General features: G+C 44.9%; 1 protein-coding gene across 4 annotated transcripts in view; it reads left to right on the top strand.

Annotated features, from left to right (window-relative positions):
• Positions 1-4,229: 4,229 nt before the first annotated feature.
• Positions 4,230-16,037, top strand: part of GRB10 (growth factor receptor bound protein 10) — a 144,191-nt gene continuing 132,383 nt past the window's right edge. For 2 of the 4 annotated variants that reach the window (XM_021546879.4, XM_085571760.1), the window contains exon 1: positions 4,230-4,398. The gene's annotated coding sequence lies outside the window, so the exon portion shown is untranslated. Of the gene's footprint in view, positions 4,399-4,585; positions 4,722-16,037 lie in introns of those variants that run through there. The other 2 variants (XM_021546880.4, XM_085571762.1) reach the window with 1 other exon arrangement.

The following is a 16,037-nucleotide window of genomic DNA, read 5'->3' as shown; positions in this document are numbered from 1 at the left end:
TCATATCTATTAAAGGTGAAAAGCTTTGTCCATGACAAAAGAAACTTATTATAATTTCAAAGGTTGGTCAGCACTTTTGCATATAAACCTACCAGGCAATAATGACCAAGTTGACCCTTTTTAGATAGCTGGATTCTTTTATCACTGCATTCTACTAGTTCAAGATCATGCTTAATGCTGACTTTCATATAATGCTTTCATGAGAGTTCCTTTGAGAGGGAAAGCAGTGGCCAGATTCTGATCTCTCCCCTTCAGATCTTCTGCTATTGGATTTTCATTTCCTAAATCAATGTAATAGAAAAGAAAATTACACCTTTTCTCAGTATATATATGAAATATAATAATGTTTCTAAAGAAAATTTCATATCTACTAGACAGTTTTTCATTAATCTATTTAATAAAACATGAGAATGACCTTTTTCTCTCTTGGAACTAACTGAATTGTGAGCTTAGTGTCCTTTGGCTAGGTTTCAAAATGAGAAGTCACCCTACAGAGTTCAAGTCTGCAGAAAGCAAACCAGGTCCACAGTACTTAAACTCCAGCAGCCATTTATTATGAGGTATTGAGTCTTAAATGTAGTGCTAAGTACAGAGAGAATGCCTATATTCTGCTTGTATTTTGGATCTAACACATGAGAAACTTGCAATAATGCAAGTTTCCTAAGGCACATAAATGGCAAAAAGAGCTTTTTCTGGGCTTTCTGGGTATCTTGAGGTAGACAAAAAAGAGACTATAATGATATCCTCAGTCCAGTTGCACCACAGGCTCTGAGATTGGAAGCTGCAAGGCAGCAAGACCCTCTTCAGCTAGGATGGGACTGCACGTCCTGTCCTCTTCTCCCCCAGTGGCTTGGATTCCCTTGAGCATAGCCAGAGAGTCTCATTAGTTCTTCCATCTTCTTTTTCCATCATGGGTCAGAGGAATCTGTCTTCTCTAACCCAAAACTTAACCACTGCGGAAAGAAGAAGAAAACAGGGAGCTGGGACAAACTTCTCCTGGGTACAAAGTCCTGAAGGCATCAAGGCTTTTGCCAAGGCTGTTTGCCTTTACTTTTTGGACTGTCCTTGAGCAGGAAAAATGTTTACATAGTCAGAGTACATTATTGCAAACATTATTTCTTGTGTGCTTTTTCTTTCAGAAAATGATCATCTTTTCTTCCTAAGGAAAATATCAGCATTTTAGGCTGTTATTTTCACAATATAGAATTGTGTAGGGTGTTGCCAGAGATTCACTATTTAAGAGAAAAGATAAGCATGTCCTTCACTGCTACTGAAAAAATGCATTGCTATTTCTCCACTTAACCATTTTAGCGGTGCTATTTTGGATAAACAATCTTATGACAGTACAGTTTTGTCTTGAATGACACAGCTGTAGTCTAGGAAACTAAACATATCTTTCCTAGTGTTTTTATTTGTCAGATGAGTATTTCCAATATTCATGTGTATCTATGTTTTTAACCCACCACAAAATGAAAAATATTATACTAATAAGACTTGAGGAGTCATTTCTGTATGTATTAGAAAGAGATTTAAGTACAGACACATGCTTAATAATAACTCAATTGAACATTTTATCATTGTCAAAGACATCTTTAGAGAAGTCCATCAACTCTTCTGACTTCTATACAAGTCAATTTACTGTCTTCAAAATATAACGTTAATGACACTCAGTGTACACACTGTAATCCTTTAAAATAATGTACATGACAAACGGATATGTTCTCATGCATTAATAATTTAAAAGTTAATTTTAGGTACTTAATATGATTAACTGATGGATCAGCAGTCTTATATATGAGAAACAGTGAGCACACTCAAAGGAAGAGCATACTGGAAGGCAGCCAGGTAGTTGCCTGCGTGATGCTTCAAAAATACCTGAGCTTTATCCCTCCAGTTTCCCTTCAGTGTCAGATGCAGAGCATCACGGTCATAAAGGTGGTCTGGTTTCAAGATGGAGAGTGCAAACTGCCTTAGTGATTGAGGCAGCAGGACTTTCGGGGAAGAAGAGGATGTTTTAGAAGATGGGAATCCCTGCAATGCAATCCTGCTGGTGGCTGGCTGGCTCTGCAGCACCAGACCAGTTATATAATTTCTCTCCCTTCACTTCTCACTTTTTGAGGACACGCTGTAACGCAGGGCTGTAAATTGATATTCTAGGGTGGAAATACTACAGATGACAAAGTATAACTGTTGCATTGCGCAGCTAAGGAATGTGCCAGGGGGCAAATAGCATTAAACAGCGTGTGGAAGAGGCATGTGTTGAAGCCCTTGACCATGCCCACAGCAGCGGGTTCTGCGAAAGCAGCACGAACTGGACACCTATTGCACAAAACCTGGTCAAATCATACAGGTACATGCATGGCTGCAAAAAAGATGGAGATTTTCCTTCACAAGGAGGCACAGGGAGCAGACAAGCGGCAACAGTACAAATTTCACGAGGAGAGGTTTCACATTGATTTTGATTCACTGAAAAAAAAAATTTAGAGTTAGAACAATCACCCACAGGGAAATCATCTCCAGGGGTGGGGTGGAGTCCCCACAGTTTGAGGCTTTCAAGATGCAATTGGACAGGGTGATAATCTCATCCCTTTCCCATAAAAAGCTGGGCCAGTTGATCTTTGGCGTTCCCTTCCTATCTAGGCTGGATCTATCTGTACTGAAAGTTTCTTATGTAGGCATGTGGGGCTGTGATGCCAGCCTACTGTGAGTAGGTGCCTTCTTGCCTCTGGAGAAATCTCAGGCAGAATCTGATACCACCTGCATTCACCTTTTCACTAAATAGTAACCTGGACAGGAGACAGCTTCTGCTTTGGTGAGGCACCAACACTCTGAGGCTGGACCCACAAAACGCAAGATCAGGGTGAATGCTGGCTCACAGGAAGGCGGGACAAAGCAGCTTGGCGGTGGGAAGGGAGCGCTGAACGAGGCTGGGAAGTGACGGCCCCATGGACTGGGGCAGGACAGGACAGGACGGGCAGCAGTGATGCTGACAGACTGAAGAGCAACGCTCAGCGCTGCATCAAGTGGAGATGGCCGAGGGGAGCGCGGTGCCGAGGAGAGGCTAGGCGGCTGGTGAGCACGGTGAGCAGCGAGCAGGCAGCAGAGTGGCACGTGTGTCCAAGAGGCTGAGGTGACACATTGAAGGAGACTGGAGAGATTATTCGAGGACCTGAACAGGGAGAGCGAGTGGTGAGAACAGAGCGAGAGCAGAGCATGGTTGGAAACAACGGGGACCGGAGTGTGGGCTGATAAGAAAAGCATTCCTTTATATACAGTAAAGAAGAGCCACGGAGGAAGAGAAAGCAAGAGCAAAGAAGGTATCATGTTACATTTCAAAATATATTCAGCTCGGGCGCTCAGCCACAATACTCCCATTAGTGTACATGCATCTGTCTAGGAAGAAAAGCCCAGAGATTTCTCCCTCTTCTCCTTGGACTCAATTGCCTTTTATAGAGTTGACCACTTTCTTATGAGAGGTGTTTTTGCGTCTAGTGAAGTAAATATTCCTCTCCTCACAGAGTGTGACGGCTCTTATTGGAAGTCAATGCGTTTTAAACCAGTAGCTCTTAGGGAAGCGTGCAGTTTTGCTTCCCTTAAAAGAGCTTTTCCACAGTCCGAGTTATTTGCAAGCTACTTGCAAATCGGATGGCTCGGAGCTACCGTGGTGCAATAGCGAAGGTCCCAGCGCACAGAAGTTCGCAGCAGCAGTCTGTAGGAGTGCTAGTGGCAGCCTGCGGATCCCGGGAGGGCAGGGTGCTTTGGAGTACGGAGGAGCTCTGAAGAGCCCACCGTACTGTCGGCACACACCGGGAGCCTGCTCCGTGCTGTCGGGAGCGAAGGAAGGGGATCTGGGGGACTTGCCCTGCGCAGTTTTGCGGGGAAAAAGGTGAGAACAGGACCGACGAGTTTAAAGAAAAAGTCCAAGCACAAATGCCTCGCGTGTGCAGATGCTCTGTTGGTTTTATTTTAAAGAAAAAACAGCCTTTCCCAAGAAAAGCACGCGCCGGTGCTACCTGCGGGTGAGCTTTTGTTAGAGGGCAGGACACCCGCCACAGCTCCACGACGTGTCGCCTCCAGCGCCGCTCGCCCCGGGACGGGGGAGGGCGGGCAGGGGCGCCGCCGCCACACAGCCCGCGGCCGCCGGGGCTCCCGGCCGCCCCCTGCCCTCGGCGGGGCGCGGGCCGGGGCTGCGGCTGCGTGCGGCGGGGGCGGGAGCGGGGCGGGAGCGGGGCGGGGCCCGCCGGGAGTCAGCTGGGCGCGAGGGGAGAACGCGGCGGCGGCGGGCGCCGTTAGCACCGGAGCCGGCGGCGCGGACAGGCAGGCAGAAGTTTTCTCCGCAGACCCCTCCCGCAGCCTGGGGACGCCTTGCGGAGGCGCGAACGTCCCCGTTCGCGTTGGGTGTGTTTTGCTTTTTTTTTTTTCTTTCTTTTTTTTTTTTTTTTACTTAATTGCTTTTTTTTTTTTTAATTGTATGGTTTTAAATATTTTTTCTGTTTTAATTTTTTCTTTTGTTATTGTTGGTTTTAAGGCGCGTGGCTCCGAGAGATCGCTCTCCCCCGCCCGCGCCCCACTCCACCCCTCCGCCCCGAGGATCCCCCTCCCCGCCCGCGCTCCCGTCCCCGCCGCGCACGACCCTTCCCCCGACCCCCTGCGCCCGCCCCGAACTTGGCGGGTGCGCGGCGCCCGGCGGGCACGGTGCCGGCCGCCTGCCCGCCCAGCAGGTAAGGGGCCGGGGGGCGGCGGGGGCGCGCAGGGGGGCGGCGGCCGCCGCCCCTGGGGAGCCGCAGCGGGGTGAGGCCGGGCCGGGGTGGGTGAGGGCTCGCCGGCTTCTTGGTAGCGGAGGCCGGTGGGAGGAGGAGGAGGAGAGCAAACTTCCTTTTCCTGGGGCCGCCGGCGAGCCCCCCCCTCCCAGTTCCCGCGGGGAGCGCCCACCGCCCGGCGCGGAGCCCCCGGGGCCGGCCGGGGTTCGCCGGCGGCCTCGGGGTTCGGAGGATCGGCCCTTTTTCCCGTCTCGGGGCTTCCTTGCCGCGTTTTGTTCGCTCGCTGCTTTGCGCCTCGCCCCGGCGGTGCCGGGAGCCGGGCTTTCCCGTCGCCCCGCGCTGGAGGAGAGCGAAGACCTGCCCCGCCAACTGCTGGTGGTGCCGCTGAAACTCCCCGGTTTTCCCCCTGCTCCGTTTGGGGTTTGCGGGAGGGCTGGCGGATGGGCAGTTCGCAGAAATGCCACCCCGGGGTGCTGCCGCCTTCCTGCTCCTCCGCGGCGGGGATGTGCGGCGGCAGGCGGCCGTGTGCCCGCCGGAGAGCGGCCCTGCCGAGCTCCCGGCCGTGCCGACAGCCCCTCGTTAGCCCGGGAGACCCTCCCTGCGGGAAGCGCGGAGCTTCTCCTGCCCCAGCTCCCCGCCGGGGAGAGGCGGGTACCCGTGGCTCTTCTTGTATAACCGCGGCGCTGCAAGCCGGGGCTGAAACTGTGGCATCTTTATAAGAACAGTTTGCAGTTAATTGGTTTGGCAGATGAACTCCTGCACAATCCTCTTGCCCGCTTCTGTTGCTCAAGTGCCAGCGCCCCCTCCCACCCCTTTCCCCCTTTTCCCCGCTTTCCTTTGAAGCGTCGCATAACTCTGTATTGCCAGCAGGATGGAAAGTGCTGATTCAGCAGCCAGGAGCCCCACTCCATCTGAAGTGGTGGTCTGCCTGAAATGCTCCCATTTGTTGAAATGGGAACATGTGTTGCTGGTATGTCAAAGCAGCATTGATCAGGTCGTCTAAAACAGACTCAAATAATGTGGTTTGCTTTTCTCTTCACCAAGACAGAATGAATTTGGGGTTGGGGCAAAGCAGGAGGGGGCAGAATAGAAGGGATGTGGGCATCTGCCACCTTCAGTTATGCTTCTAAGGGGCAGCTGAAATTGTTTTGCCTCTTAAAGGTGCATGTGTGTTTTAACAGAGATGTTGTGGGATGCATTAACACTCCAGCTCCATCTATTCTTGCGTTCTGAGGCTAGTAGTTGTACTTACAGCTCTAGAAAGGTACAGAGAAGGGCAACAAAGCTAATCCTAGGATTAAAACGTGTGCGTTACGAGGACAGGTTAAAAAAAAAAAAGCACCACAAACACATGGAGATTAGAAAATCTGCTTGGAAAAGGGGAAATATGCTTGAAACTTTAGATGAGAGCTCTGGCTGTGTTTCATGATGCTTTTGGGGCTGAAGCAGGGTGTGGGAGTTAAGCAGGATGCTCTTCCCATGCTATTAGTCTTCCTCTAGGGCTTAACCTCTCAGAGCAGCATAAGGAGGAGAGCTGTTCGAGAGCTGTATTCCTCTGGCTATCTTTGTACAGGTATACGTTAATATCAGAGCTGCCTGGGTTTTCTTTCGCTACTCCTGGACTCTTTAAAATTCAGCACAGTGTCGAGCAAACAGCAGAGCCTGAAGAGTACTGTTTGGTAGCTTTCCTGCAAACAGTAAACCGACAGAGCAGCAGACCGTGACGCTTGCCTCTGGTGATCATTATACCATGTTCTGGTCTGATTTATTTTCTTCACTTGGACGTTATTTGTTCTTAAAGTAGGTCTTGTTTGCCCTGGCTACATATTAAAGATCTTGTGGTACTTCCATGGTTTTCCTTGGTTTTGTTAATCAAACTATCCCTTCTCTTAGCACTGTGTGAGCTGGCTTTTATCCTCACATACAGCCACACCTGGATTTCAGTAGCGTGTTCCTGTTTTTTTTAATGCATAGTCCAAAAGCTCTGCCTAAATGCAAAATGGATTTCTGCATCTCAGTTCTGCTGAAGTGTATAGTGTGCACTCTGTGAATAAAACAAGTGTTTGCAGCCCTCTGTCTTGCGAGTGCTTAAATGACTCTAGCAAGAATTATTATGAAAGTTTTTTTAGAAATCTTTGGTCACATTCTCACCAGTGCTTGGGATGTAATGGGTAAAAAGTATCTGGATCTTTCTGGCAGAGGTATCCTTCCAAGGCAGGGAGTTCCCAGCTGGCAGAGGAGAGGCATAGCTGGGTCATGCACTGCTTCTGCCAGCAGCACCAGAGTGTTGCGCTGGGAATTTATTTTCTGACAGCCCCAAACAAGCAGATGTCCCTCTAGCCTATGAGGCACCATCAGCTTCCGTGGGTGCTCACAGCAGTGGCAGCAGGCAAACTGAGGGGCTCCTGGCTGGTGTCATTCTGGGTGGGACCCTACTGTTGCTCACTTCTGCTGTGCCTCTCTGCACGTGGTTATGGAGGTGATGGTGCTAAATGAGGCCAGATTTCTAGGTATAATTTCTGCTTAGACCAGCTCAGCTCTGTCTTAGGAAGTGTGTGTATGTGTTTGTGTGTGAAATACACTCAGGTGCTTCTTCAGAGCATTGAAATGTGGGGTGGGAAAATAGGTGGAGGGGTGCCTTTTGATGTCCAGTGGTATGCATTTTAGGATGCATTTAAGTATTTGCTCAGTTAAAAATTTCACTGGTTGCAGCAAACACTGTGGTGAAACCCCTTACTATTTTCTGCTGGCTTTTTTATTCTAAATCTCTGAGTGAACTTTATTAATGGGGTCAGGGGAAAAGCTTTTTTTTACTTTGTGCTAACATTTCTGTTCAAACTAAGACTAAGGAAGCCTGCTTTTCTTTGGATTTACCTCAGCTATGAGAGTCTCGATGGCAATTCACAGTGCAGTGTTTAAGTGTGCCCACCTGGCCCAGTGTTTTCATAAACAAGGAAGATAACTCCTGAGACCTCTGCCTCTGTCAGGCTTGCATGCAGCTTGCCAACTGGCTTGGCTACAGTGTGATTGCATAAGCCTCCTTCTGTAGGAAAGCAGGCTAAGAAGTTAGGATTGTTTTTCTTGGAAACTGGACCTGCTCCTGGCCATGTCCAAAATATACCAGTTGCAACTCTTCACCCAGGGAAATCTAGGAATGGAGATCCTGTACCAAAAAGTTGAAACCCCACAATCTTTTTTAGGAATTATAAGTAATGAGGTTGCCAAGGAATCCCTTTATTAGCCTTGGCTTTATTTACAGGTTTGCTATCTTTACACTGCCTGCTGGTCAGGAGAGCATGTTGCAATCTAAACTTGGATGTGGCAAAGTAGTCTTGATTCTCATTACTTTTCCTCCCAAACAGTGGTTGTTTGAAGCATAATATTATGAAGTAAACAGATGCCACCTCACTGACTTCTTTCTTTATACATGTTGAACTTCTGAACTAGTCTTGTGCCAGGTCTTTGCTGTTCTCATGCCATCTGTTGAATTGGATAGCAGTTCTCCCTTTAGCTCAGTATGGCTCCTCTGTCACAACGGGAATGTGGAGAGTACTGTCCTAGAAAGCCAGATTCTACTGTGAGAGCATCATTAAAGAAAACTGTTGATCAGTATGAGGCATCCTGTCTACAAATGGTCTCTTAACATCTTCAGTGATGGAACAACTAGAATAGCCTGACTTTATAAGATCTGGCTGGATATATTCAACATTCCTTTTTCTTATATGCTTTATTCCCCTGAATGCCATCTTGTCAGCAGGTACATGTGTAGACAGACAGACACTACGTTTTTCATACAGGTCCTTCATCTGATAATGGTGGTCATGGTTTCTAGCAGCTTTTGGACTTCAGATGTCCATAGAAGCACTGAGTATCAGTGCCAAGGTATCCTGAAATTCTTTATTAAAGAGATGTTCACATTCACACTAATGTGCATCCATTGACTGGGAACTTCCTTCCTAGGATCTTTCATAAGTCATAGATGGATCAGTTAATTCAGAGCACATGGACATGGCTCTCGGGTCTGAAGGCATTGGAAGTTCATCCTCTGCTTTAGAGTAGTGTCCTCATGAACAGTTCTGTCTTTCCTGTTCTCTGTAAGAGAAAAAAACAGGGAATTCTGTTTAATAGTGAGGAGTCACTCACAAAAATACGAAATTATGAGCATTGAGTGAGTCACTTTTCCTTGGAAGGTGGCAGCAGCTTTATGACTGCCACTTGTGTTTTTAAAGGTAAGCAACATGTAGTGGCACTGGCCAGAGACTCAGGTGTGGATTGAACAAAAATATAGTCAGGATGAATAAGGATGGGTTCTTCAAAGCCCAGCACTAATGCTCATTTGCAAGTCAAAAGAGCTTTTAATGAAACCTGCTAATTGCATCCCAATTAGTTAACCCATGGGGAATGCAGATTACTACTTCTGAATGGTTACAGTAAAAGCTGTCATGAAGGTCAGTTATTTTAAAGTGGATGATCTTTTTAGCAGAGTAGAACACCTTCTCCCATATCATGGATAATACAACATGTAACTACTGCTGTAAATTAGTATGAGGGACCTACTTCTTCCTGAATTTTTTCAGAAACCTTTGGTAAATCATTATATTCCTGGGTATCAAATGATAACTTCAGAGTGAGTAAAATGGTAGAGGAGAATGTGTAGTTCTCTGACATATGATATGAAGTAAAATCACAGGTTATATCAAGCTTCTAGATTGCCAGACTAGATCTGGAATAATCTAGGCACATGGCATGAAAGTCTACCTCATTGATTCTGAGAGAGGTGAAATGTGTCTCTTTTGGAACTCTGCAGCTTTCAAGACTGCTGTCTTTGAGATTATGCTGTTTCGGGTATGATGGGATAAGGCATATTTGTTAAAATGGTTTGACCTCTTCTTGGAGAAACGATCAGCAGTGAAAAATTCCCCCTTTACCACATGATGATGGAAGAGAGTCTGTTAATTCTTCCCTAAAGTGAGAACTGGGGAGAAGGTGAGGGTGATTGAAAGTCTTGATTATATTGTGCTGTGTATTTCTGAAAAGAGCTTTGGGACAGAGGTGATAGTCCTTGAATGCACAGGTGATAAGTGCCCTAGATAAACTTCCTGGGAACATTGAGGCTATCTCTGCACTCTCTTCTTGTGAGCAGATGCTGTAGAATATCTGAGAAAGAAACACAGTGCCCGGTTTCTGTTGTATTCTTTTGCTGGACTCCAGGGGAAGACTGCAGAAGCTTTTCCCATTATCTTACCCTCCTGCTGTTGAGCTGTGGTCTTTAGGCCAACAGCTGAAGACAAGAAGTTGGGCAGCTGTGTTGATCTTAATGCCCAGCAATTGTGTTAATGGTTGCAATATTAACCATTCAACAGTTTTGTTGCTCTAGCTGTAATATTCAATGTATTTCTCAGCAAGTCTGTTTCAGCATTTTTGGAGGCCAAATCCAAGGAACATGGGGATGTTCCAAAAAAGACTGTTTTGCACAGACAGGGATGAATGGGGTAATTGTAAACACATGTTTGGTTAAACCACTAGCAAACCAACCTCTCATTCTTCCCAGCCTCCATCAATGCCAGCTTATACTGGCTCATAACGGGACAAAAATAGGAAATGGCTTTCCTGGCAGACAAACCATAGAGGAAATACCATACCATCCTGTTGGAATAAACCTATAGCCCAGTGGGAAGAAGCTCTCCTGCTGAGCAGCAGTGGGGATTTCTGGATTTGTTCACACAGTAAACATCAGAGCATGGTCCTTCCACTCCCTTCACGCTCTTATTGCAGGATTTATGTCAGCAGAGAAATCTGAGAAACTGAGTGCATCCAAGCTGAGCCTGTGGTTGCTGAAGGCAGCTAAGTAAGGGTGGATAATACTGCATGAGACCAGTATCATTCTTCCCTTATGCATCCCTGGTGAGAAAATCAATAAGCAGGGAGAATCTGTACGTCTGTAGAGTCTTTTCATGGTGGAGATTAGCACTTGATGAACACTTAGAGACTTCTTTCAGTGCCCAGCATATAAATTCTCCCTTTTGATGACTTGATCTAGTGGCTGCAGCTCTGTTCAAACTCATGTTGTTGGTTTGTAGCATTGTAGCTATTGTAGCATGTACGTAGTTACAGCATAACTTTGCTGTGAGTTTTCAGAAGGTACTTTTTTACTTTGCTTAACTTTAGTTTTAGGTTATCTTCAGGTAGTAGTTTTGAAACGGTGAGGAAGGGAATTCATTAGATCTCTTTCACTGCTGATGTTGCTCTTAGTGAATGATCTGCAGTTCTGTGATTCTGATTTGACACTTAAACATCTTTTTGGTCAGGGAGTTGCAACTGGTCTCTGTGTCTGTGCATGTTTCATATATTTGTAGATGTCAAAACTAGCTGGCAGCAAGGATTTGAATCCTTTAGTAGAGAAAAAAATGCTAGAAAATTTTTCCCAGATACTGACTTTATTGGAAGATTGTAGGACAAGATAGTTGTGTATTAGAAAGGATTGGAACAGAAGTTTTCAAAGCTGAAATAAAAATGGGGAGGTGATTTCCTTCCCCCCCCCCCCCCCCACTCCTTGCTGTCTTTTTTCCTTCTTTTCCATGATATTTGTGTCTGACAAACTACTAGGTATGGATTCAGATAGGAGAATGTTCTCTCTCCTTAAATGGGAATTGAGAGAGGGGGTGAGAAGGACTGGGGGAAGGTAAAATCTGTAGGTTGGTCTTGCTTAGTGTACTGTTAAAGCTCTGAGCATCCTTGGAAAGGAATGAGGAGCTTTTATTATATCAAAGCACAAGTGTGGAATTAAACTTCAAGGAGTTGGAAAAGCTAAAAATTCAGAAGGCTTTGGCACAAGACAAAAATATCACAAGCTTTCTTAAAAGGCCTGCTTTCCCTTCTGGCTCAAATGTATTAAAGTCCATTTAGGAGAATGTTAAGGGAGAAATATGTATTGCAAGACCATTGATTATTTCTGAATTAATGTCTTGTGGGGGATCGTTCTTCATTCTAATAGCTGCTTGTGCTGACATCACCCAAGATGTCAGGGGATTATGTCAGGCCTTGATATTGTGCAGAGCAATGGCTCAAGTGCTGGCAGATGTGTTCTTGGTGGGTCAGGTTGCATTTGTTTATCCTGTCCATCTCTGATGTTCCAGTTACTGTACATGGTCACAGCAAGAGATGTGGTAGACAGTTTCCAAGAGAAGCATATCTGTGCAGTATGGTTGTGAGTATAGAGTACTTCTTGCCTCTGCATCTTATGTTAAAGGCAGATTTACCATCATCTAGATGCACAAGGCATGCATTTTTAATACTTTATGAAAACGCTCACCAGTTGTAACAGTGTTATCTTTTGTTCTGTTATGTGTTGTATTTTTTTGTCATTCCAGGAATTCTGAACTGAAGTCAAAAAGTTGAGTCCAAAAGTGGGTGGGTTTGGTGATGGAGGTTTTTTCCCCCTGGTCTGTCAGTTGATTTGGTTTTTGGTTTTTTTTTTTTTTTTTTTTGGTTTGCCTTTTTCCCCTCTCTGGCTGTTGGGCACCTGGCTTTGGTTTTTAAATTATTATAATGACGACCCTAGTGGTTTAACCTGTCAGGCAGTTCACTCACTTGACCCCCACATCAGTGAGATGGAGAAGAGAATTGAAAAGAGGGCAAAACTCCTGGGCTGAGATAAAGACAGTGTAGGAGAGCTGAAAAGGAAGGTAAAATAGTAACTGAAAAAGAGTATACAAACAAGTGATGATTAGTGTAATTGCTCACCACCTGCTGAGTGATGCCCATCCAGTCTCCAAGCAGCAGGCCACTGCTTCTCCCCAGTTTTTTTGTTCAGCATGATGCCACATAGTATGAAATATTCCTTTGGCCAGTTGGGGTCCACTGTCCCAGCTGTATCCCTTCCCAGCCTATTTCTCACCCCGAGCCTTCTCACTGGTGGGGTGAGAAAATGGAAGAGCTGTTGACTTGGTGTGAGCACTACTCAACAATGACTATAACATCAGTGTGTTACCAGTATTATTCTCATCCTAAATCTGAAACACAGCTCTGTACCAGCTTCTAGAAAGAAAATAATTCTACCCCAGCTGAAACCAGGACAGCCCTGTGAGGGGAAAGCAATTGAAATAGCCCTTTATGATGCTCTAGAAATGAGTAGACTGGAATGTCACAGTCCATGTGTGATTTTCACGAACTGATTCTTTTGATATACTTTACGGGTAGGCTGTTATAACATTACATGTAGTCATCACATTTAGGAGTTGAAAAGTTTTTGAAGAGGCATTGTGTTTATTTTCCAAAAGGCTTCAAGAGACCTGAGCAGTGAGACTATGAGATGAGCTGTAGGTGTGGAGAGCAAATGCTGTTCGAGCTGCTGACATCTCTAATGTGTACTCAGACTTATTTCACGTTTGGCATGCATTTTTTTGTTCTAGAGCTGATGCTAATAAAGGTCAGAGAAAATCTCTGTGGAGTTTGTTGCTAGCAAAAGTGGATTACTCTCTTAACACATGGGAAGTCAGAGAAGCAGCACAAAGGCTGTTGGCAGCTGATGCAGTTTAGGTGTGTGGTAGCACTTGTAATGCCTGGTTGAGTAGAGGAAGAAAATTATCCAACATTGTCCTTTGAAAAACAGGATTGATACAGCCTTCAGTAAGATTGTAAGATGTTTTGCTAGTCTAAGACTTAGGTAGTTTTGGTAAATGTATAATTGATTTTCATTTACTTGGAAGTTATTCCACTTCTCTTCCCAGGAGCAGAACTCACAGACATTTGGAAAATGGTTGATTTTAAAAAATTCAGTGAAAGAATCCTGTGCTGTGACAGCCTGACTTTGTTTTGCTTGTATTCATCTCTGAGAACTTCTTGGGTCCTTCATGTCCAACAGTCCAGCTCTTCCTTAGCAAGATTTATTCCCCAGGGGTCTCATTTAAAATTCGTGTGAGCTGAGCTGACATATCTGTAGGTAATGTGAAGTTGCCTTTCAGGCCAATTTGACAGTGGTTTGTAGAGTTCAGGAAGACAGCACATGTGCAGCTGTCAGAGAAGCAGGTCACTTTTACCTCTGAGTATTTAAATACTAATTTTTTGTGTGTGTGAAAGCTCCACAATTTGAAGAGGTAAAAAAAATTTTCCCCAGGAAGAGAGGCACATTTTCATTTCACAAAGGATGTGGGCCATGCTAAGAGCTGGCTGCTACCAAAAGCTGACAGTGTTTTGCTGGAGTGTTTGGGTGTCTTCCCATGGGCCAGCTTGGTGGTTCACTATATGTGTGCATGACTGACTCTCTAACTGGATAAGAGAGCTATCCTGTGTACTTGTTTTTTCTGGGATTGGTTTTCTTCTAGGTTAAAGGATGGGATCAGTTCTTGGAAGTGCATGGCAGGGCAGCTGAGGTAAGGTGCTCTTCCAGGGAAAGGAAATGAGAAAGAGAAGAAGAGATCCCATCTCTTTTCAGTGGCAGCAACTGCTGGGCCAGCTTGGCAACCCAACAACTTTTTTTTTTTTTTTTTTTTTTTTTAATTTCAACAAATCTTATTGAACTATACAAGCAGACAAGCTAAAGACTAAACCTGGCTTTGTAGAGGGTCTCCAGAGCTTGCCAGTATTTGCAAGGTTTACCTGTTGAAGGGAGTTTTCTACAATATGTGGAGGTTAGCCTTATGTTTGATCTCTTTGCTGCCCTGGATTGTGGATCAAATAGATGTTTTGTTTATTAATGTCTTTTTAATTTTACTTCTTTTTCTAATAAAATGGACCTGTGGTGCTGGGTTGTTTTTCTTAAAATGAATACAAAATATGTCAGTGCTAGGTGGGGTTTTTTATTGAGCAACTCAGCCGTAACAAAAATGTTACTCTTGCTCTTGTACATTTAAAGAAGATAAAAATAGCACCTTCACAGTTTCAGGAGATTATGTAAGGTATGTGTAGCTGTATTTTATTATTTGATCGTCATGAAACAGCAACTGAGGAAGTAACTGGTAATAAATCCATCATTATTCATATTACGAAAAATAATAAGCATGATAGCTGTTCAAACACCAGAGATCTGGTTGACTTGCTCTGAAACATAGTGGTAAAACATATTTGTTTCAGACCAGTTACCAGCTGAAATGTTTTTTTTTTTTCCTGGAATGTCTCCTCTGTTCCCAGTCTCAGAATTTCAGAACTGCCTGTGAGCCTGGTTCAGGCATTCTGCTCTGATCAGGAAGGGTTTCTGTAGCCAAAGTCAAATAAAGGCATTTGAGGCGACTGCTCTGGCATCTGCTGGGAAATGGTCTTCATGGCTGTGGGGCAGATCTTGCCCTTGAACACCTGTGACTCTTGAGGGGCTGCCTTAGAGCTGCAGTTTCTCAGCCATGCTAAAGCTAGTCTGCTTTGGCCTGAAAAGATCCCAACCAAACAAAAAAGTTGCAGACTGAAAACCAAAAATGCATTCTTCAGTAATTTCTTCAGTTATTATTCTTGTATGTGGTAAATGTGGAATGATTTTGGGGGCAAGGTGACCTCTCATGGATTTTCTTCATTTTACCAAACAGAGTTTGGGAAGACTTGGAGTTCAGGTTCTTGGGTTCAGGATTGCACAGCAGTGATTTGGGTTTCTCTTCAGAAACATTTCTGAGTAGGTTTTTCCATAATTTTAGCCCAAAAATGATTGCATTTTGACTAGCTTGGTCCTTCTGGCTGGATACCAGTTCCATTGTATGTGGACTCTTGGATGGATTAAGGAAGAGATAATTTCTCAGCCTTTGTTACGGGGACTTGCCTCCATCTAGAAACAGTTTCTGTCTTTTGAAAGGTCATTTGGAGAGTGACAAAATGTATATTAAATGTTCTCCCTGTACCCTGTGTTTTACTTTGAGCAATCTATCAGCTGTTGACTGAAGTTCAGGTTTTATAACAAATGCTTATTACGATGCTTCAGTTGCTTGGCATAGCTGTGTTCGGTTTTGGGGCTGTTGAGGTGAAGAAAGTAATGAATGAGCAGTAATTTCACGGGCACACTAATGTGGTTGTGTACAAATAGCAAGTTTCTTCCTCTTTTTGGGATATCTGACTAAGATGTGTGCTTGCCTTCTGCCATGTCATATTTGTACTGACTTTGGCAGTGGTTCAGAGAAGATTCATAGAGCCAGAGAAGCATTCATATGACAAGTACTTTTAAAAATTAATTGTTTTATTTATTTTTCTAAAGTGTGTGGGGACTGAAGCTTTCTTCCTGTGTGCAACTGTGGCTCGTCTAAAGTCAATGTTTGACTACAGACCAAGTGGTGTGGTCAGAGTGAATTTTTGCCTAACCCT

This window comes from Lonchura striata, chromosome 2 (genome assembly GCF_050655825.1).
Source record: "Lonchura striata isolate lonStrDom1 chromosome 2, ASM5065582v1, whole genome shotgun sequence".
In the NCBI taxonomy this organism is placed as follows: Eukaryota; Metazoa; Chordata; class Aves; order Passeriformes; family Estrildidae; genus Lonchura; species Lonchura striata.
This window is presented reverse-complemented; position numbering and strand designations above follow the sequence as displayed.